Source organism: Microcebus murinus, chromosome 28 (assembly GCF_040939455.1).
Source record: "Microcebus murinus isolate Inina chromosome 28, M.murinus_Inina_mat1.0, whole genome shotgun sequence".
Lineage (NCBI taxonomy): Eukaryota > Metazoa > Chordata > Mammalia > Primates > Cheirogaleidae > Microcebus > Microcebus murinus.
The window spans coordinates 17,573,951-17,596,572 of record NC_134131.1 but is presented as its reverse complement, the minus strand read 5'-3'; the positions used below and the strand labels follow the sequence as shown (position 1 = coordinate 17,596,572).

Below are 22,622 nucleotides of genomic sequence, written 5' to 3'. Positions count from 1 at the left end.
CGGCCTCTCACCGTCCTCGGCCCCTGCCTGACCGGCTCCTCCGTCGCCTGGGCCTTCCAAGGGCTTGGTGTGGACGCTGCTTCCAGGAAGCCCTCCAGAAACCCGGCAGCAGGGTGGCCGCAGCAGTCTCCAGCAGCCGTCCCTAAGTCGAGTGCGGGGGACGTGCCCCCGCTGTGCCGCGGGGGCCCAGCCTGGTGTCTTCCCTGAGGCCCTGCGGCTGCAGGCTGCTGCCGCTCCCCGCAAGGGGAGAGCCAAGGGGAGAGCCGCGGAGGTGGGGACCGCCTCCTGATGGGGACGTACGTACACGCAGCTCTCCAAGGCGGATCCCGGGGCTCTCTGTCCTGCCCGAAGGCCCAGCGGGCCTGCGGGTCCTTAGAGTGGCAAAAACATCCGAAAGCTGAGACTGAGGGTCCGGTGGGTGTCTGCACTTTTGTGCTGGGCACCCCAGGGAGGCCCGGGGGCTGGCTGGACAACGTGGTCTGCTGGGCGGGGGGCTTGGAGGAGCAACTGATGCCCTTTGCACCTTGGGTAGCAAGAGTCTGAGGTGTCTCTGAGCCCTGTGCCATGTCCGGGGGGGGGAGGTGCGGGGGGGGGGAGGAGGAGGAGGAGGAGGTGGGAAGGGCCGGGGCCTGCAGTCCTGTTCCCGGGGTGGCACGGCAAGTGGCTTCTTCCACAGGCTGCTTGGCCTGGGCTCCCTGCACCTGGGCCTTTGGGGGACTGGCCCTGTGCTTGCCAACACTTCCTGCAGGGACCCAGAGCTGGGAGGTGGCATCTCTCAGCCCTGGGTCGGGCAGAGCCCCAGCGGGCCATGCCCACAACCTCTCTCAGCACCGGTCCCCCAGAAGGCTCCTTTGGGACCAGGATTCTCTTGCGGTGACTCTCTAAGGTCTGGCCCCTGGATGGAGGGGCACCAGGAGTAGAGGAGCAGGAAGGGGAAGGGGGTGGCCATGCGAGGGGACACTTTGAGGCCAAGTCCCAGCTTCAGCCTGATCCTCCTGGGAACCCCGCTCTGAGACAAGGAGCCGGGCTTCGCATTCCCACAGCAGCCAGTCGTGGGCTGAGGACACCTGGGGCGTTGGGAACTCCCTGGCTTCTCCTTGGTTTAACATCTAGAGCTGCTTGCGAATCGGGCCGCCACACACACCCGAGCGCAGGTGTCTTCCGCACAGACTGCGGTCCTCGCTCTTCTGAACCTCGCTAGCTCGCCACCCACCCACCCATGGGTGAACCTGGTCAGGGTACTTTCTCTCGGGGGCAGACTCTTTTCCGGGCGGGCTACCGGTGTCTCTGTTTGCTCGTTTCTTTCTTCCATTTCGGGAAAGGCTTCCTTGCTGGGTGTGGAAATCTCCTATGCCTTCCCTCGCCTATTCTGTCAGCTTTAAAATTCTCTTTCAGTTGCCACCCTCACAGATGGATTAGGAAACTCTTTCCGGTGCACTCATTAGTGAAATGACCTCAAGGAAGCTGGAATCCAATATCTAATGGCCGATTTTTAGCGAGTCCACACGCCAGGGTGGTTGGGGTCCAATGCAGCCCCGGCCAGGCCCAGGCCCCTTGGACTGGGCCACAGGAGGACACAGAGGAGGGTCCCGGCCCCCACGAAGCGGTGCCGGCAGTTCTCCACGGGCTTGGGCGTTTTCCAGAGGTAGGAGATGGAGGGGACTGATTTCTTCAGCGCCCCACAAACCACGCCACCCCACCCCACCCATGGGACACATCCCCAGAGAGAGACGCCCCATACACTGGCTGTGCCCCAGCCCTGGCCCGGGGGAATAGGCGGCAGCCCACCCACAGGGCGAGGGGGGGCGCAGCTGAAAGGGGTTGTGGGGGAGGGCGGCCCCTGGCTGGGGTCAAAGGGCGAGCGCCCCGCGCGAGCGCGCGTGCGCAGTCAGCGTCAGCGGCGGCGACGCGCCGGGGGTGGGCAGCGGGTAGGTGAAGGAGGCCGGGCGAGGAGACGAGGGGGGCTGGGAGGGCTCCACCTTGGCGAGTCCAGCCGTGGAGGCGCATCTTGTGTGAGTGAGTGTGAGTGTGTGTGTGTGTGTGTATAGAGAGACAGCCCCCCGCCCCGCCCCGCCCATCACCCCCGTCCCTGGGAGCCCGCGGGACCCGGCCGGCGAACTCAACAGGCCCGGCCCGGCGCGGGGCCTGGGGCGGGAGGCGGCGGCGGCGGCGGCGGCGGCGGCGGCGGCGGCGGCGGCGGGGGGAAAGCGCAGAGAGGCTCGGCTTCTTGAGTGGGGCAGGGGCGGCCTCCGCCGCCGTCTAGGGCCACACCACCCTGAACGCCCCCGATCTCGTCTGGTCTCGGAAGCTAAGCAGGGTGGGGCCCGGTTAGGACTTGGATGGGAGACCGCCTGGGAATACCGGGTGCCTCAGGCTGCTTCTTTTTTTTTTTTTTTTTTTTTGCCTCTTGTTCTGTCCCCTTTCTGGGAGCGCGGCGGCGGCCCGGTGTGGGGGTGACCCCAACCCTCAGCGCCCGCCGCGGTGCCTGGCGCCCCAGCCCGCACCGTGGGGCCTCCTCTTGTCCCAAGCCGAGACACCGCCGCCACGCGGCAGCATGCGTGGCATCTGGACTGTCAGGTCTCAGACCAAAGGTCTGCTCTGTGGGAACCGACACGCTGGAGGAAACCTTGAGAGTCTGAGAGGGGAGGGAGTTCCAGAAGAAGGCCAGGATGTCATTTTGAGGGAGTATGTGACCAGAACTCGTCCCGTTGCTTTTGGGGGTTCTATGGGCTCCACGCAGGAATCTTTGGTGGTGGCACCTGATGTTGGGGGATCCGGAGTCACACCCAGACCTGCTCCACAGGCCTCCTTTTACTTTTCTCTTCGGATTCATTATTTTTAAAAAGTGTCTCTTACCTCTATTATTGCATTTTCTTTCCTCTCTCTTTTCAAGCAGATGATGGGAGTACAAGTATTCAGGTGACATGTATTGCCCGTGCCCCCCTCCCCCCTGTGTTCTCATTCATATACCTCTCATGTTGTTCCAGCGTATTGTGGGGGTACCAGTGTTAAGGTCGGGTACGTTGCCCTCTCCAAGCCTCCCCCCTGGGGTCAGAGCTTCAAGTGCGCCCATCCCCCAGTCGGTGCGCACCCACCCCATGCCTAATGGATGTGGATGCCCCTCCCCTCCCCCCACCCGCCCGACACCCACCCGATGAAGGTGATTCCTCTCCGTCCACTTAGGTGTCCATCCGTTCGTTCCAATTTGCTGGTGAGCGCGCTCACGTGGTGCTCGTGTGTCCATTCTTGGGATACTTGGCTTACTGGAACGGGTTCCAGCTCTGGCCAGGAGAACACGAGAGGTGCCCTCTCACCGCTGCTCCTCACAGCCGAATGGCACTCCGTGGTGTCCACGCGCCACATTTTATTCATGCACTCCTGGATGGATGGGCACTCGGGTCGCTTCCACGTCTTTGCGATTGTGAATTGTGCCCTAACTGTAACCCTAACCCTTACCCAGCCCGTCTCCTCTGCCCCTGCCTGACGCACTCCTCCCCGGCCAGGCCCGTCACTGTCCTGGGCCCCCGCCTGACCGGCTCCTCCCCGCCCGGCCTGTCACCGTCCTCTGCCCCTGCCTGACATGCTCCTTCCCGCCCGGCCTCTCACCGTCCTCGGCCCCTGCCTGACCGGCTCCTCCGTCGCCTGGGCCTTCCAAGGGCTTGGTGTGGACGCTGCTTCCAGGAAGCCCTCCAGAAACCCGGCAGCAGGGTGGCCGCAGCAGTCTCCAGCAGCCGTCCCTAAGTCGAGTGCGGGGGACGTGCCCCCGCTGTGCCGCGGGGGCCCAGCCTGGTGTCTTCCCTGAGGCCCTGCGGCTGCAGGCTGCTGCCGCTCCCCGCAAGGGGAGAGCCAAGGGGAGAGCCGCGGAGGTGGGGACCGCCTCCTGATGGGGACGTACGTACACGCAGCTCTCCAAGGCGGATCCCGGGGCTCTCTGTCCTGCCCGAAGGCCCAGCGGGCCTGCGGGTCCTTAGAGTGGCAAAAACATCCGAAAGCTGAGACTGAGGGTCCGGTGGGTGTCTGCACTTTTGTGCTGGGCACCCCAGGGAGGCCCGGGGGCTGGCTGGACAACGTGGTCTGCTGGGCGGGGGGCTTGGAGGAGCAACTGATGCCCTTTGCACCTTGGGTAGCAAGAGTCTGAGGTGTCTCTGAGCCCTGTGCCATGTCCGGGGGGGGGAGGTGCGGGGGGGGGGAGGAGGAGGAGGAGGAGGTGGGAAGGGCCGGGGCCTGCAGTCCTGTTCCCGGGGTGGCACGGCAAGTGGCTTCTTCCACAGGCTGCTTGGCCTGGGCTCCCTGCACCTGGGCCTTTGGGGGACTGGCCCTGTGCTTGCCAACACTTCCTGCAGGGACCCAGAGCTGGGAGGTGGCATCTCTCAGCCCTGGGTCGGGCAGAGCCCCAGCGGGCCATGCCCACAACCTCTCTCAGCACCGGTCCCCCAGAAGGCTCCTTTGGGACCAGGATTCTCTTGCGGTGACTCTCTAAGGTCTGGCCCCTGGATGGAGGGGCACCAGGAGTAGAGGAGCAGGAAGGGGAAGGGGGTGGCCATGCGAGGGGACACTTTGAGGCCAAGTCCCAGCTTCAGCCTGATCCTCCTGGGAACCCCGCTCTGAGACAAGGAGCCGGGCTTCGCATTCCCACAGCAGCCAGTCGTGGGCTGAGGACACCTGGGGCGTTGGGAACTCCCTGGCTTCTCCTTGGTTTAACATCTAGAGCTGCTTGCGAATCGGGCCGCCACACACACCCGAGCGCAGGTGTCTTCCGCACAGACTGCGGTCCTCGCTCTTCTGAACCTCGCTAGCTCGCCACCCACCCACCCATGGGTGAACCTGGTCAGGGTACTTTCTCTCGGGGGCAGACTCTTTTCCGGGCGGGCTACCGGTGTCTCTGTTTGCTCGTTTCTTTCTTCCATTTCGGGAAAGGCTTCCTTGCTGGGTGTGGAAATCTCCTATGCCTTCCCTCGCCTATTCTGTCAGCTTTAAAATTCTCTTTCAGTTGCCACCCTCACAGATGGATTAGGAAACTCTTTCCGGTGCACTCATTAGTGAAATGACCTCAAGGAAGCTGGAATCCAATATCTAATGGCCGATTTTTAGCGAGTCCACACGCCAGGGTGGTTGGGGTCCAATGCAGCCCCGGCCAGGCCCAGGCCCCTTGGACTGGGCCACAGGAGGACACAGAGGAGGGTCCCGGCCCCCACGAAGCGGTGCCGGCAGTTCTCCACGGGCTTGGGCGTTTTCCAGAGGTAGGAGATGGAGGGGACTGATTTCTTCAGCGCCCCACAAACCACGCCACCCCACCCCACCCATGGGACACATCCCCAGAGAGAGACGCCCCATACACTGGCTGTGCCCCAGCCCTGGCCCGGGGGAATAGGCGGCAGCCCACCCACAGGGCGAGGGGGGGCGCAGCTGAAAGGGGTTGTGGGGGAGGGCGGCCCCTGGCTGGGGTCAAAGGGCGAGCGCCCCGCGCGAGCGCGCGTGCGCAGTCAGCGTCAGCGGCGGCGACGCGCCGGGGGTGGGCAGCGGGTAGGTGAAGGAGGCCGGGCGAGGAGACGAGGGGGGCTGGGAGGGCTCCACCTTGGCGAGTCCAGCCGTGGAGGCGCATCTTGTGTGAGTGAGTGTGAGTGTGTGTGTGTGTGTGTATAGAGAGACAGCCCCCCGCCCCGCCCCGCCCATCACCCCCGTCCCTGGGAGCCCGCGGGACCCGGCCGGCGAACTCAACAGGCCCGGCCCGGCGCGGGGCCTGGGGCGGGAGGCGGCGGCGGCGGCGGCGGCGGCGGCGGCGGGGGGAAAGCGCAGAGAGGCTCGGCTTCTTGAGTGGGGCAGGGGCGGCCTCCGCCGCCGTCTAGGGCCACACCACCCTGAACGCCCCCGATCTCGTCTGGTCTCGGAAGCTAAGCAGGGTGGGGCCCGGTTAGGACTTGGATGGGAGACCGCCTGGGAATACCGGGTGCCTCAGGCTGCTTCTTTTTTTTTTTTTTTTTTTTGCCTCTTGTTCTGTCCCCTTTCTGGGAGCGCGGCGGCGGCCCGGTGTGGGGGTGACCCCAACCCTCAGCGCCCGCCGCGGTGCCTGGCGCCCCAGCCCGCACCGTGGGGCCTCCTCTTGTCCCAAGCCGAGACACCGCCGCCACGCGGCAGCATGCGTGGCATCTGGACTGTCAGGTCTCAGACCAAAGGTCTGCTCTGTGGGAACCGACACGCTGGAGGAAACCTTGAGAGTCTGAGAGGGGAGGGAGTTCCAGAAGAAGGCCAGGATGTCATTTTGAGGGAGTATGTGACCAGAACTCGTCCCGTTGCTTTTGGGGGTTCTATGGGCTCCACGCAGGAATCTTTGGTGGTGGCACCTGATGTTGGGGGATCCGGAGTCACACCCAGACCTGCTCCACAGGCCTCCTTTTACTTTTCTCTTCGGATTCATTATTTTTAAAAAGTGTCTCTTACCTCTATTATTGCATTTTCTTTCCTCTCTCTTTTCAAGCAGATGATGGGAGTACAAGTATTCAGGTGACATGTATTGCCCGTGCCCCCCTCCCCCCTGTGTTCTCATTCATATACCTCTCATGTTGTTCCAGCGTATTGTGGGGGTACCAGTGTTAAGGTCGGGTACGTTGCCCTCTCCAAGCCTCCCCCCTGGGGTCAGAGCTTCAAGTGCGCCCATCCCCCAGTCGGTGCGCACCCACCCCATGCCTAATGGATGTGGATGCCCCTCCCCTCCCCCCACCCGCCCGACACCCACCCGATGAAGGTGATTCCTCTCCGTCCACTTAGGTGTCCATCCGTTCGTTCCAATTTGCTGGTGAGCGCGCTCACGTGGTGCTCGTGTGTCCATTCTTGGGATACTTGGCTTACTGGAACGGGTTCCAGCTCTGGCCAGGAGAACACGAGAGGTGCCCTCTCACCGCTGCTCCTCACAGCCGAATGGCACTCCGTGGTGTCCACGCGCCACATTTTATTCATGCACTCCTGGATGGATGGGCACTCGGGTCGCTTCCACGTCTTTGCGATTGTGAATTGTGCCCTAACTGTAACCCTAACCCTTACCCAGCCCGTCTCCTCTGCCCCTGCCTGACGCACTCCTCCCCGGCCAGGCCCGTCACTGTCCTGGGCCCCCGCCTGACCGGCTCCTCCCCGCCCGGCCTGTCACCGTCCTCTGCCCCTGCCTGACATGCTCCTTCCCGCCCGGCCTCTCACCGTCCTCGGCCCCTGCCTGACCGGCTCCTCCGTCGCCTGGGCCTTCCAAGGGCTTGGTGTGGACGCTGCTTCCAGGAAGCCCTCCAGAAACCCGGCAGCAGGGTGGCCGCAGCAGTCTCCAGCAGCCGTCCCTAAGTCGAGTGCGGGGGACGTGCCCCCGCTGTGCCGCGGGGGCCCAGCCTGGTGTCTTCCCTGAGGCCCTGCGGCTGCAGGCTGCTGCCGCTCCCCGCAAGGGGAGAGCCAAGGGGAGAGCCGCGGAGGTGGGGACCGCCTCCTGATGGGGACGTACGTACACGCAGCTCTCCAAGGCGGATCCCGGGGCTCTCTGTCCTGCCCGAAGGCCCAGCGGGCCTGCGGGTCCTTAGAGTGGCAAAAACATCCGAAAGCTGAGACTGAGGGTCCGGTGGGTGTCTGCACTTTTGTGCTGGGCACCCCAGGGAGGCCCGGGGGCTGGCTGGACAACGTGGTCTGCTGGGCGGGGGGCTTGGAGGAGCAACTGATGCCCTTTGCACCTTGGGTAGCAAGAGTCTGAGGTGTCTCTGAGCCCTGTGCCATGTCCGGGGGGGGGAGGTGCGGGGGGGGGGAGGAGGAGGAGGAGGAGGTGGGAAGGGCCGGGGCCTGCAGTCCTGTTCCCGGGGTGGCACGGCAAGTGGCTTCTTCCACAGGCTGCTTGGCCTGGGCTCCCTGCACCTGGGCCTTTGGGGGACTGGCCCTGTGCTTGCCAACACTTCCTGCAGGGACCCAGAGCTGGGAGGTGGCATCTCTCAGCCCTGGGTCGGGCAGAGCCCCAGCGGGCCATGCCCACAACCTCTCTCAGCACCGGTCCCCCAGAAGGCTCCTTTGGGACCAGGATTCTCTTGCGGTGACTCTCTAAGGTCTGGCCCCTGGATGGAGGGGCACCAGGAGTAGAGGAGCAGGAAGGGGAAGGGGGTGGCCATGCGAGGGGACACTTTGAGGCCAAGTCCCAGCTTCAGCCTGATCCTCCTGGGAACCCCGCTCTGAGACAAGGAGCCGGGCTTCGCATTCCCACAGCAGCCAGTCGTGGGCTGAGGACACCTGGGGCGTTGGGAACTCCCTGGCTTCTCCTTGGTTTAACATCTAGAGCTGCTTGCGAATCGGGCCGCCACACACACCCGAGCGCAGGTGTCTTCCGCACAGACTGCGGTCCTCGCTCTTCTGAACCTCGCTAGCTCGCCACCCACCCACCCATGGGTGAACCTGGTCAGGGTACTTTCTCTCGGGGGCAGACTCTTTTCCGGGCGGGCTACCGGTGTCTCTGTTTGCTCGTTTCTTTCTTCCATTTCGGGAAAGGCTTCCTTGCTGGGTGTGGAAATCTCCTATGCCTTCCCTCGCCTATTCTGTCAGCTTTAAAATTCTCTTTCAGTTGCCACCCTCACAGATGGATTAGGAAACTCTTTCCGGTGCACTCATTAGTGAAATGACCTCAAGGAAGCTGGAATCCAATATCTAATGGCCGATTTTTAGCGAGTCCACACGCCAGGGTGGTTGGGGTCCAATGCAGCCCCGGCCAGGCCCAGGCCCCTTGGACTGGGCCACAGGAGGACACAGAGGAGGGTCCCGGCCCCCACGAAGCGGTGCCGGCAGTTCTCCACGGGCTTGGGCGTTTTCCAGAGGTAGGAGATGGAGGGGACTGATTTCTTCAGCGCCCCACAAACCACGCCACCCCACCCCACCCATGGGACACATCCCCAGAGAGAGACGCCCCATACACTGGCTGTGCCCCAGCCCTGGCCCGGGGGAATAGGCGGCAGCCCACCCACAGGGCGAGGGGGGGCGCAGCTGAAAGGGGTTGTGGGGGAGGGCGGCCCCTGGCTGGGGTCAAAGGGCGAGCGCCCCGCGCGAGCGCGCGTGCGCAGTCAGCGTCAGCGGCGGCGACGCGCCGGGGGTGGGCAGCGGGTAGGTGAAGGAGGCCGGGCGAGGAGACGAGGGGGGCTGGGAGGGCTCCACCTTGGCGAGTCCAGCCGTGGAGGCGCATCTTGTGTGAGTGAGTGTGAGTGTGTGTGTGTGTGTGTATAGAGAGACAGCCCCCCGCCCCGCCCCGCCCATCACCCCCGTCCCTGGGAGCCCGCGGGACCCGGCCGGCGAACTCAACAGGCCCGGCCCGGCGCGGGGCCTGGGGCGGGAGGCGGCGGCGGCGGCGGCGGCGGCGGCGGCGGCGGCGGGGGGAAAGCGCAGAGAGGCTCGGCTTCTTGAGTGGGGCAGGGGCGGCCTCCGCCGCCGTCTAGGGCCACACCACCCTGAACGCCCCCGATCTCGTCTGGTCTCGGAAGCTAAGCAGGGTGGGGCCCGGTTAGGACTTGGATGGGAGACCGCCTGGGAATACCGGGTGCCTCAGGCTGCTTCTTTTTTTTTTTTTTTTTTTTGCCTCTTGTTCTGTCCCCTTTCTGGGAGCGCGGCGGCGGCCCGGTGTGGGGGTGACCCCAACCCTCAGCGCCCGCCGCGGTGCCTGGCGCCCCAGCCCGCACCGTGGGGCCTCCTCTTGTCCCAAGCCGAGACACCGCCGCCACGCGGCAGCATGCGTGGCATCTGGACTGTCAGGTCTCAGACCAAAGGTCTGCTCTGTGGGAACCGACACGCTGGAGGAAACCTTGAGAGTCTGAGAGGGGAGGGAGTTCCAGAAGAAGGCCAGGATGTCATTTTGAGGGAGTATGTGACCAGAACTCGTCCCGTTGCTTTTGGGGGTTCTATGGGCTCCACGCAGGAATCTTTGGTGGTGGCACCTGATGTTGGGGGATCCGGAGTCACACCCAGACCTGCTCCACAGGCCTCCTTTTACTTTTCTCTTCGGATTCATTATTTTTAAAAAGTGTCTCTTACCTCTATTATTGCATTTTCTTTCCTCTCTCTTTTCAAGCAGATGATGGGAGTACAAGTATTCAGGTGACATGTATTGCCCGTGCCCCCCTCCCCCCTGTGTTCTCATTCATATACCTCTCATGTTGTTCCAGCGTATTGTGGGGGTACCAGTGTTAAGGTCGGGTACGTTGCCCTCTCCAAGCCTCCCCCCTGGGGTCAGAGCTTCAAGTGCGCCCATCCCCCAGTCGGTGCGCACCCACCCCATGCCTAATGGATGTGGATGCCCCTCCCCTCCCCCCACCCGCCCGACACCCACCCGATGAAGGTGATTCCTCTCCGTCCACTTAGGTGTCCATCCGTTCGTTCCAATTTGCTGGTGAGCGCGCTCACGTGGTGCTCGTGTGTCCATTCTTGGGATACTTGGCTTACTGGAACGGGTTCCAGCTCTGGCCAGGAGAACACGAGAGGTGCCCTCTCACCGCTGCTCCTCACAGCCGAATGGCACTCCGTGGTGTCCACGCGCCACATTTTATTCATGCACTCCTGGATGGATGGGCACTCGGGTCGCTTCCACGTCTTTGCGATTGTGAATTGTGCCCTAACTGTAACCCTAACCCTTACCCAGCCCGTCTCCTCTGCCCCTGCCTGACGCACTCCTCCCCGGCCAGGCCCGTCACTGTCCTGGGCCCCCGCCTGACCGGCTCCTCCCCGCCCGGCCTGTCACCGTCCTCTGCCCCTGCCTGACATGCTCCTTCCCGCCCGGCCTCTCACCGTCCTCGGCCCCTGCCTGACCGGCTCCTCCGTCGCCTGGGCCTTCCAAGGGCTTGGTGTGGACGCTGCTTCCAGGAAGCCCTCCAGAAACCCGGCAGCAGGGTGGCCGCAGCAGTCTCCAGCAGCCGTCCCTAAGTCGAGTGCGGGGGACGTGCCCCCGCTGTGCCGCGGGGGCCCAGCCTGGTGTCTTCCCTGAGGCCCTGCGGCTGCAGGCTGCTGCCGCTCCCCGCAAGGGGAGAGCCAAGGGGAGAGCCGCGGAGGTGGGGACCGCCTCCTGATGGGGACGTACGTACACGCAGCTCTCCAAGGCGGATCCCGGGGCTCTCTGTCCTGCCCGAAGGCCCAGCGGGCCTGCGGGTCCTTAGAGTGGCAAAAACATCCGAAAGCTGAGACTGAGGGTCCGGTGGGTGTCTGCACTTTTGTGCTGGGCACCCCAGGGAGGCCCGGGGGCTGGCTGGACAACGTGGTCTGCTGGGCGGGGGGCTTGGAGGAGCAACTGATGCCCTTTGCACCTTGGGTAGCAAGAGTCTGAGGTGTCTCTGAGCCCTGTGCCATGTCCGGGGGGGGGAGGTGCGGGGGGGGGGAGGAGGAGGAGGAGGAGGTGGGAAGGGCCGGGGCCTGCAGTCCTGTTCCCGGGGTGGCACGGCAAGTGGCTTCTTCCACAGGCTGCTTGGCCTGGGCTCCCTGCACCTGGGCCTTTGGGGGACTGGCCCTGTGCTTGCCAACACTTCCTGCAGGGACCCAGAGCTGGGAGGTGGCATCTCTCAGCCCTGGGTCGGGCAGAGCCCCAGCGGGCCATGCCCACAACCTCTCTCAGCACCGGTCCCCCAGAAGGCTCCTTTGGGACCAGGATTCTCTTGCGGTGACTCTCTAAGGTCTGGCCCCTGGATGGAGGGGCACCAGGAGTAGAGGAGCAGGAAGGGGAAGGGGGTGGCCATGCGAGGGGACACTTTGAGGCCAAGTCCCAGCTTCAGCCTGATCCTCCTGGGAACCCCGCTCTGAGACAAGGAGCCGGGCTTCGCATTCCCACAGCAGCCAGTCGTGGGCTGAGGACACCTGGGGCGTTGGGAACTCCCTGGCTTCTCCTTGGTTTAACATCTAGAGCTGCTTGCGAATCGGGCCGCCACACACACCCGAGCGCAGGTGTCTTCCGCACAGACTGCGGTCCTCGCTCTTCTGAACCTCGCTAGCTCGCCACCCACCCACCCATGGGTGAACCTGGTCAGGGTACTTTCTCTCGGGGGCAGACTCTTTTCCGGGCGGGCTACCGGTGTCTCTGTTTGCTCGTTTCTTTCTTCCATTTCGGGAAAGGCTTCCTTGCTGGGTGTGGAAATCTCCTATGCCTTCCCTCGCCTATTCTGTCAGCTTTAAAATTCTCTTTCAGTTGCCACCCTCACAGATGGATTAGGAAACTCTTTCCGGTGCACTCATTAGTGAAATGACCTCAAGGAAGCTGGAATCCAATATCTAATGGCCGATTTTTAGCGAGTCCACACGCCAGGGTGGTTGGGGTCCAATGCAGCCCCGGCCAGGCCCAGGCCCCTTGGACTGGGCCACAGGAGGACACAGAGGAGGGTCCCGGCCCCCACGAAGCGGTGCCGGCAGTTCTCCACGGGCTTGGGCGTTTTCCAGAGGTAGGAGATGGAGGGGACTGATTTCTTCAGCGCCCCACAAACCACGCCACCCCACCCCACCCATGGGACACATCCCCAGAGAGAGACGCCCCATACACTGGCTGTGCCCCAGCCCTGGCCCGGGGGAATAGGCGGCAGCCCACCCACAGGGCGAGGGGGGGCGCAGCTGAAAGGGGTTGTGGGGGAGGGCGGCCCCTGGCTGGGGTCAAAGGGCGAGCGCCCCGCGCGAGCGCGCGTGCGCAGTCAGCGTCAGCGGCGGCGACGCGCCGGGGGTGGGCAGCGGGTAGGTGAAGGAGGCCGGGCGAGGAGACGAGGGGGGCTGGGAGGGCTCCACCTTGGCGAGTCCAGCCGTGGAGGCGCATCTTGTGTGAGTGAGTGTGAGTGTGTGTGTGTGTGTGTATAGAGAGACAGCCCCCCGCCCCGCCCCGCCCATCACCCCCGTCCCTGGGAGCCCGCGGGACCCGGCCGGCGAACTCAACAGGCCCGGCCCGGCGCGGGGCCTGGGGCGGGAGGCGGCGGCGGCGGCGGCGGCGGCGGCGGCGGCGGCGGCGGCGGGGGGAAAGCGCAGAGAGGCTCGGCTTCTTGAGTGGGGCAGGGGCGGCCTCCGCCGCCGTCTAGGGCCACACCACCCTGAACGCCCCCGATCTCGTCTGGTCTCGGAAGCTAAGCAGGGTGGGGCCCGGTTAGGACTTGGATGGGAGACCGCCTGGGAATACCGGGTGCCTCAGGCTGCTTCTTTTTTTTTTTTTTTTTTTTGCCTCTTGTTCTGTCCCCTTTCTGGGAGCGCGGCGGCGGCCCGGTGTGGGGGTGACCCCAACCCTCAGCGCCCGCCGCGGTGCCTGGCGCCCCAGCCCGCACCGTGGGGCCTCCTCTTGTCCCAAGCCGAGACACCGCCGCCACGCGGCAGCATGCGTGGCATCTGGACTGTCAGGTCTCAGACCAAAGGTCTGCTCTGTGGGAACCGACACGCTGGAGGAAACCTTGAGAGTCTGAGAGGGGAGGGAGTTCCAGAAGAAGGCCAGGATGTCATTTTGAGGGAGTATGTGACCAGAACTCGTCCCGTTGCTTTTGGGGGTTCTATGGGCTCCACGCAGGAATCTTTGGTGGTGGCACCTGATGTTGGGGGATCCGGAGTCACACCCAGACCTGCTCCACAGGCCTCCTTTTACTTTTCTCTTCGGATTCATTATTTTTAAAAAGTGTCTCTTACCTCTATTATTGCATTTTCTTTCCTCTCTCTTTTCAAGCAGATGATGGGAGTACAAGTATTCAGGTGACATGTATTGCCCGTGCCCCCCTCCCCCCTGTGTTCTCATTCATATACCTCTCATGTTGTTCCAGCGTATTGTGGGGGTACCAGTGTTAAGGTCGGGTACGTTGCCCTCTCCAAGCCTCCCCCCTGGGGTCAGAGCTTCAAGTGCGCCCATCCCCCAGTCGGTGCGCACCCACCCCATGCCTAATGGATGTGGATGCCCCTCCCCTCCCCCCACCCGCCCGACACCCACCCGATGAAGGTGATTCCTCTCCGTCCACTTAGGTGTCCATCCGTTCGTTCCAATTTGCTGGTGAGCGCGCTCACGTGGTGCTCGTGTGTCCATTCTTGGGATACTTGGCTTACTGGAACGGGTTCCAGCTCTGGCCAGGAGAACACGAGAGGTGCCCTCTCACCGCTGCTCCTCACAGCCGAATGGCACTCCGTGGTGTCCACGCGCCACATTTTATTCATGCACTCCTGGATGGATGGGCACTCGGGTCGCTTCCACGTCTTTGCGATTGTGAATTGTGCCCTAACTGTAACCCTAACCCTTACCCAGCCCGTCTCCTCTGCCCCTGCCTGACGCACTCCTCCCCGGCCAGGCCCGTCACTGTCCTGGGCCCCCGCCTGACCGGCTCCTCCCCGCCCGGCCTGTCACCGTCCTCTGCCCCTGCCTGACATGCTCCTTCCCGCCCGGCCTCTCACCGTCCTCGGCCCCTGCCTGACCGGCTCCTCCGTCGCCTGGGCCTTCCAAGGGCTTGGTGTGGACGCTGCTTCCAGGAAGCCCTCCAGAAACCCGGCAGCAGGGTGGCCGCAGCAGTCTCCAGCAGCCGTCCCTAAGTCGAGTGCGGGGGACGTGCCCCCGCTGTGCCGCGGGGGCCCAGCCTGGTGTCTTCCCTGAGGCCCTGCGGCTGCAGGCTGCTGCCGCTCCCCGCAAGGGGAGAGCCAAGGGGAGAGCCGCGGAGGTGGGGACCGCCTCCTGATGGGGACGTACGTACACGCAGCTCTCCAAGGCGGATCCCGGGGCTCTCTGTCCTGCCCGAAGGCCCAGCGGGCCTGCGGGTCCTTAGAGTGGCAAAAACATCCGAAAGCTGAGACTGAGGGTCCGGTGGGTGTCTGCACTTTTGTGCTGGGCACCCCAGGGAGGCCCGGGGGCTGGCTGGACAACGTGGTCTGCTGGGCGGGGGGCTTGGAGGAGCAACTGATGCCCTTTGCACCTTGGGTAGCAAGAGTCTGAGGTGTCTCTGAGCCCTGTGCCATGTCCGGGGGGGGGAGGTGCGGGGGGGGGGAGGAGGAGGAGGAGGAGGTGGGAAGGGCCGGGGCCTGCAGTCCTGTTCCCGGGGTGGCACGGCAAGTGGCTTCTTCCACAGGCTGCTTGGCCTGGGCTCCCTGCACCTGGGCCTTTGGGGGACTGGCCCTGTGCTTGCCAACACTTCCTGCAGGGACCCAGAGCTGGGAGGTGGCATCTCTCAGCCCTGGGTCGGGCAGAGCCCCAGCGGGCCATGCCCACAACCTCTCTCAGCACCGGTCCCCCAGAAGGCTCCTTTGGGACCAGGATTCTCTTGCGGTGACTCTCTAAGGTCTGGCCCCTGGATGGAGGGGCACCAGGAGTAGAGGAGCAGGAAGGGGAAGGGGGTGGCCATGCGAGGGGACACTTTGAGGCCAAGTCCCAGCTTCAGCCTGATCCTCCTGGGAACCCCGCTCTGAGACAAGGAGCCGGGCTTCGCATTCCCACAGCAGCCAGTCGTGGGCTGAGGACACCTGGGGCGTTGGGAACTCCCTGGCTTCTCCTTGGTTTAACATCTAGAGCTGCTTGCGAATCGGGCCGCCACACACACCCGAGCGCAGGTGTCTTCCGCACAGACTGCGGTCCTCGCTCTTCTGAACCTCGCTAGCTCGCCACCCACCCACCCATGGGTGAACCTGGTCAGGGTACTTTCTCTCGGGGGCAGACTCTTTTCCGGGCGGGCTACCGGTGTCTCTGTTTGCTCGTTTCTTTCTTCCATTTCGGGAAAGGCTTCCTTGCTGGGTGTGGAAATCTCCTATGCCTTCCCTCGCCTATTCTGTCAGCTTTAAAATTCTCTTTCAGTTGCCACCCTCACAGATGGATTAGGAAACTCTTTCCGGTGCACTCATTAGTGAAATGACCTCAAGGAAGCTGGAATCCAATATCTAATGGCCGATTTTTAGCGAGTCCACACGCCAGGGTGGTTGGGGTCCAATGCAGCCCCGGCCAGGCCCAGGCCCCTTGGACTGGGCCACAGGAGGACACAGAGGAGGGTCCCGGCCCCCACGAAGCGGTGCCGGCAGTTCTCCACGGGCTTGGGCGTTTTCCAGAGGTAGGAGATGGAGGGGACTGATTTCTTCAGCGCCCCACAAACCACGCCACCCCACCCCACCCATGGGACACATCCCCAGAGAGAGACGCCCCATACACTGGCTGTGCCCCAGCCCTGGCCCGGGGGAATAGGCGGCAGCCCACCCACAGGGCGAGGGGGGGCGCAGCTGAAAGGGGTTGTGGGGGAGGGCGGCCCCTGGCTGGGGTCAAAGGGCGAGCGCCCCGCGCGAGCGCGCGTGCGCAGTCAGCGTCAGCGGCGGCGACGCGCCGGGGGTGGGCAGCGGGTAGGTGAAGGAGGCCGGGCGAGGAGACGAGGGGGGCTGGGAGGGCTCCACCTTGGCGAGTCCAGCCGTGGAGGCGCATCTTGTGTGAGTGAGTGTGAGTGTGTGTGTGTGTGTGTATAGAGAGACAGCCCCCCGCCCCGCCCCGCCCATCACCCCCGTCCCTGGGAGCCCGCGGGACCCGGCCGGCGAACTCAACAGGCCCGGCCCGGCGCGGGGCCTGGGGCGGGAGGCGGCGGCGGCGGCGGCGGCGGCGGCGGCGGCGGCGGCGGCGGGGGGAAAGCGCAGAGAGGCTCGGCTTCTTGAGTGGGGCAGGGGCGGCCTCCGCCGCCGTCTAGGGCCACACCACCCTGAACGCCCCCGATCTCGTCTGGTCTCGGAAGCTAAGCAGGGTGGGGCCCGGTTAGGACTTGGATGGGAGACCGCCTGGGAATACCGGGTGCCTCAGGCTGCTTCTTTTTTTTTTTTTTTTTTTTGCCTCTTGTTCTGTCCCCTTTCTGGGAGCGCGGCGGCGGCCCGGTGTGGGGGTGACCCCAACCCTCAGCGCCCGCCGCGGTGCCTGGCGCCCCAGCCCGCACCGTGGGGCCTCCTCTTGTCCCAAGCCGAGACACCGCCGCCACGCGGCAGCATGCGTGGCATCTGGACTGTCAGGTCTCAGACCAAAGGTCTGCTCTGTGGGAACCGACACGCTGGAGGAAACCTTGAGAGTCTGAGAGGGGAGGGAGTTCCAGAAGAAGGCCAGGATGTCATTTTGAGGGAGTATGTGACCAGAACTCGTCCCGTTGCTTTTGGGGGTTCTATGGGCTCCACGCAGGAATCTTTGGTGGTGGCACCTGATGTTGGGGGATCCGGAGTCACACCCAGACCTGCTCCACAGGCCTCCTTTTACTTTTCTCTTCGGATTCATTATTTTTAAAAAGTGTCTCTTACCTCTATTATTGCATTTTCTTTCCTCTCTCTTTTCAAGCAGATGATGGGAGTACAAGTATTCAGGTGACATGTATTGCCCGTGCCCCCCTCCCCCCTGTGTTCTCATTCATATACCTCTCATGTTGTTCCAGCGTATTGTGGGGGTACCAGTGTTAAGGTCGGGTACGTTGCCCTCTCCAAGCCTCCCCCCTGGGGTCAGAGCTTCAAGTGCGCCCATCCCCCAGTCGGTGCGCACCCACCCCATGCCTAATGGATGTGGATGCCCCTCCCCTCCCCCCACCCGCCCGACACCCACCCGATGAAGGTGATTCCTCTCCGTCCACTTAGGTGTCCATCCGTTCGTTCCAATTTGCTGGTGAGCGCGCTCACGTGGTGCTCGTGTGTCCATTCTTGGGATACTTGGCTTACTGGAACGGGTTCCAGCTCTGGCCAGGAGAACACGAGAGGTGCCCTCTCACCGCTGCTCCTCACAGCCGAATGGCACTCCGTGGTGTCCACGCGCCACATTTTATTCATGCACTCCTGGATGGATGGGCACTCGGGTCGCTTCCACGTCTTTGCGATTGTGAATTGTGCCCTAACTGTAACCCTAACCCTTACCCAGCCCGTCTCCTCTGCCCCTGCCTGACGCACTCCTCCCCGGCCAGGCCCGTCACTGTCCTGGGCCCCCGCCTGACCGGCTCCTCCCCGCCCGGCCTGTCACCGTCCTCTGCCCCTGCCTGACATGCTCCTTCCCGCCCGGCCTCTCACCGTCCTCGGCCCCTGCCTGACCGGCTCCTCCGTCGCCTGGGCCTTCCAAGGGCTTGGTGTGGACGCTGCTTCCAGGAAGCCCTCCAGAAACCCGGCAGCAGGGTGGCCGCAGCAGTCTCCAGCAGCCGTCCCTAAGTCGAGTGCGGGGGACGTGCCCCCGCTGTGCCGCGGGGGCCCAGCCTGGTGTCTTCCCTGAGGCCCTGCGGCTGCAGGCTGCTGCCGCTCCCCGCAAGGGGAGAGCCAAGGGGAGAGCCGCGGAGGTGGGGACCGCCTCCTGATGGGGACGTACGTACACGCAGCTCTCCAAGGCGGATCCCGGGGCTCTCTGTCCTGCCCGAAGGCCCAGCGGGCCTGCGGGTCCTTAGAGTGGCAAAAACATCCGAAAGCTGAGACTGAGGGTCCGGTGGGTGTCTGCACTTTTGTGCTGGGCACCCCAGGGAGGCCCGGGGGCTGGCTGGACAACGTGGTCTGCTGGGCGGGGGGCTTGGAGGAGCAACTGATGCCCTTTGCACCTTGGGTAGCAAGAGTCTGAGGTGTCTCTGAGCCCTGTGCCATGTCCGGGGGGGGGAGGTGCGGGGGGGGGGAGGAGGAGGAGGAGGAGGTGGGAAGGGCCGGGGCCTGCAGTCCTGTTCCCGGGGTGGCACGGCAAGTGGCTTCTTCCACAGGCTGCTTGGCCTGGGCTCCCTGCACCTGGGCCTTTGGGGGACTGGCCCTGTGCTTGCCAACACTTCCTGCAGGGACCCAGAGCTGGGAGGTGGCATCTCTCAGCCCTGGGTCGGGCAGAGCCCCAGCGGGCCATGCCCACAACCTCTCTCAGCACCGGTCCCCCAGAAGGCTCCTTTGGGACCAGGATTCTCTTGCGGTGACTCTCTAAGGTCTGGCCCCTGGATGGAGGGGCACCAGGAGTAGAGGAGCAGGAAGGGGAAGGGGGTGGCCATGCGAGGGGACACTTTGAGGCCAAGTCCCAGCTTCAGCCTGATCCTCCTGGGAACCCCGCTCTGAGACAAGGAGCCGGGCTTCGCATTCCCACAGCAGCCAGTCGTGGGCTGAGGACACCTGGGGCGTTGGGAACTCCCTGGCTTCTCCTTGGTTTAACATCTAGAGCTGCTTGCGAATCGGGCCGCCACACACACCCGAGCGCAGGTGTCTTCCGCACAGACTGCGGTCCTCGCTCTTCTGAACCTCGCTAGCTCGCCACCCACCCACCCATGGGTGAACCTGGTCAGGGTACTTTCTCTCGGGGGCAGACTCTTTTCCGGGCGGGCTACCGGTGTCTCTGTTTGCTCGTTTCTTTCTTCCATTTCGGGAAAGGCTTCCTTGCTGGGTGTGGAAATCTCCTATGCCTTCCCTCGCCTATTCTGTCAGCTTTAAAATTCTCTTTCAGTTGCCACCCTCACAGATGGATTAGGAAACTCTTTCCGGTGCACTCATTAGTGAAATGACCTCAAGGAAGCTGGAATCCAATATCTAATGGCCGATTTTTAGCGAGTCCACACGCCAGGGTGGTTGGGGTCCAATGCAGCCCCGGCCAGGCCCAGGCCCCTTGGACTGGGCCACAGGAGGACACAGAGGAGGGTCCCGGCCCCCACGAAGCGGTGCCGGCAGTTCTCCACGGGCTTGGGCGTTTTCCAGAGGTAGGAGATGGAGGGGACTGATTTCTTCAGCGCCCCACAAACCACGCCACCCCACCCCACCCATGGGACACATCCCCAGAGAGAGACGCCCCATACACTGGCTGTGCCCCAGCCCTGGCCCGGGGGAATAGGCGGCAGCCCACCCACAGGGCGAGGGGGGGCGCAGCTGAAAGGGGTTGTGGGGGAGGGCGGCCCCTGGCTGGGGTCAAAGGGCGAGCGCCCCGCGCGAGCGCGCGTGCGCAGTCAGCGTCAGCGGCGGCGACGCGCCGGGGGTGGGCAGCGGGTAGGTGAAGGAGGCCGGGCGAGGAGACGAGGGGGGCTGGGAGGGCTCCACCTTGGCGAGTCCAGCCGTGGAGGCGCATCTTGTGTGAGTGAGTGTGAGTGTGTGTGTGTGTGTGTATAGAGAGACAGCCCCCCGCCCCGCCCCGCCCATCACCCCCGTCCCTGGGAGCCCGCGGGACCCGGCCGGCGAACTCAACAGGCCCGGCCCGGCGCGGGGCCTGGGGCGGGAGGCGGCGGCGGCGGCGGCGGCGGCGGCGGCGGCGGCGGCGGCGGGGGGAAAGCGCAGAGAGGCTCGGCTTCTTGAGTGGGGCAGGGGCGGCCTCCGCCGCCGTCTAGGGCCACACCACCCTGAACGCCCCCGATCTCGTCTGGTCTCGGAAGCTAAGCAGGGTGGGGCCCGGTTAGGACTTGGATGGGAGACCGCCTGGGAATACCGGGTGCCTCAGGCTGCTTCTTTTTTTTTTTTTTTTTTTTGCCTCTTGTTCTGTCCCCTTTCTGGGAGCGCGGCGGCGGCCCGGTGTGGGGGTGACCCCAACCCTCAGCGCCCGCCGCGGTGCCTGGCGCCCCAGCCCGCACCGTGGGGCCTCCTCTTGTCCCAAGCCGAGACACCGCCGCCACGCGGCAGCATGCGTGGCATCTGGACTGTCAGGTCTCAGACCAAAGGTTGTGGGAACCGACACGCTGGAGGAAACCTTGAGAGTCTGAGAGGGGAGGGAGTTCCAGAAGAAGGCCAGGATGTCATTTTGAGGGAGTATGTGACCAGAACTCGTCCCGTTGCTTTTGGGGGTTCTATGGGCTCCACGCAGGAATCTTTGGTGGTGGCACCTGATGTTGGGGGATCCGGAGTCACACCCAGACCTGCTCCACAGGCCTCCTTTTACTTTTCTCTTCGGATTCATTATTTTTAAAAAGTGTCTCTTACCTCTATTATTGCATTTTCTTTCCTCTCTCTTTTCAAGCAGATGATGGGAGTACAAGTATTCAGGTGACATGTATTGCCCGTGCCCCCCTCCCCCCTGTGTTCTCATTCATATACCTCTCATGTTGTTCCAGCGTATTGTGGGGGTACCAGTGTTAAGGTCGGGTACGTTGCCCTCTCCAAGCCTCCCCCCTGGGGTCAGAGCTTCAAGTGCGCCCATCCCCCAGTCGGTGCGCACCCACCCCATGCCTAATGGATGTGGATGCCCCTCCCCTCCCCCCACCCGCCCGACACCCACCCGATGAAGGTGATTCCTCTCCGTCCACTTAGGTGTCCATCCGTTCGTTCCAATTTGCTGGTGAGCGCGCTCACGTGGTGCTCGTGTGTCCATTCTTGGGATACTTGGCTTACTGGAACGGGTTCCAGCTCTGGCCAGGAGAACACGAGAGGTGCCCTCTCACCGCTGCTCCTCACAGCCGAATGGCACTCCGTGGTGTCCACGCGCCACATTTTATTCATGCACTCCTGGATGGATGGGCACTCGGGTCGCTTCCACGTCTTTGCGATTGTGAATTGTGCCCTAACTGTAACCCTAACCCTTACCCAGCCCGTCTCCTCTGCCCCTGCCTGACGCACTCCTCCCCGGCCAGGCCCGTCACTGTCCTGGGCCCCCGCCTGACCGGCTCCTCCCCGCCCGGCCTGTCACCGTCCTCTGCCCCTGCCTGACATGCTCCTTCCCGCCCGGCCTCTCACCGTCCTCGGCCCCTGCCTGACCGGCTCCTCCGTCGCCTGGGCCTTCCAAGGGCTTGGTGTGGACGCTGCTTCCAGGAAGCCCTCCAGAAACCCGGCAGCAGGGTGGCCGCAGCAGTCTCCAGCAGCCGTCCCTAAGTCGAGTGCGGGGGACGTGCCCCCGCTGTGCCGCGGGGGCCCAGCCTGGTGTCTTCCCTGAGGCCCTGCGGCTGCAGGCTGCTGCCGCTCCCCGCAAGGGGAGAGCCAAGGGGAGAGCCGCGGAGGTGGGGACCGCCTCCTGATGGGGACGTACGTACACGCAGCTCTCCAAGGCGGATCCCGGGGCTCTCTGTCCTGCCCGAAGGCCCAGCGGGCCTGCGGGTCCTTAGAGTGGCAAAAACATCCGAAAGCTGAGACTGAGGGTCCGGTGGGTGTCTGCACTTTTGTGCTGGGCACCCCAGGGAGGCCCGGGGGCTGGCTGGACAACGTGGTCTGCTGGGCGGGGGGCTTGGAGGAGCAACTGATGCCCTTTGCACCTTGGGTAGCAAGAGTCTGAGGTGTCTCTGAGCCCTGTGCCATGTCCGGGGGGGGGAGGTGCGGGGGGGGGGAGGAGGAGGAGGAGGAGGTGGGAAGGGCCGGGGCCTGCAGTCCTGTTCCCGGGGTGGCACGGCAAGTGGCTTCTTCCACAGGCTGCTTGGCCTGGGCTCCCTGCACCTGGGCCTTTGGGGGACTGGCCCTGTGCTTGCCAACACTTCCTGCAGGGACCCAGAGCTGGGAGGTGGCATCTCTCAGCCCTGGGTCGGGCAGAGCCCCAGCGGGCCATGCCCACAACCTCTCTCAGCACCGGTCCCCCAGAAGGCTCCTTTGGGACCAGGATTCTCTTGCGGTGACTCTCTAAGGTCTGGCCCCTGGATGGAGGGGCACCAGGAGTAGAGGAGCAGGAAGGGGAAGGGGGTGGCCATGCGAGGGGACACTTTGAGGCCAAGTCCCAGCTTCAGCCTGATCCTCCTGGGAACCCCGCTCTGAGACAAGGAGCCGGGCTTCGCATTCCCACAGCAGCCAGTCGTGGGCTGAGGACACCTGGGGCGTTGGGA

At 64.2% G+C, this 22,622-nt stretch overlaps 6 pseudogenes; all 6 read left to right on the top strand.

Moving 5' to 3' along the window:
* The first annotated feature begins 2,257 nt into the window (after positions 1 to 2,257).
* On the top strand, positions 2,258 to 2,376 carry LOC142865502 (uncharacterized; annotated as a pseudogene).
* Positions 2,377 to 5,840: 3,464 nt separating this feature from the next.
* On the top strand, positions 5,841 to 5,959 carry LOC142865501 (uncharacterized; annotated as a pseudogene).
* A 3,469-nt stretch (positions 5,960 to 9,428) lies between these two features.
* LOC142865500 (uncharacterized) lies at positions 9,429 to 9,547 on the top strand (annotated as a pseudogene).
* Positions 9,548 to 13,022: 3,475 nt separating this feature from the next.
* Positions 13,023 to 13,141, top strand: LOC142865499 (uncharacterized; annotated as a pseudogene).
* Positions 13,142 to 16,616: 3,475 nt separating this feature from the next.
* Positions 16,617 to 16,735, top strand: LOC142865497 (uncharacterized; annotated as a pseudogene).
* Positions 16,736 to 20,210: 3,475 nt separating this feature from the next.
* On the top strand, positions 20,211 to 20,329 carry LOC142865496 (uncharacterized; annotated as a pseudogene).
* Positions 20,330 to 22,622: the final 2,293 nt, after the last annotated feature.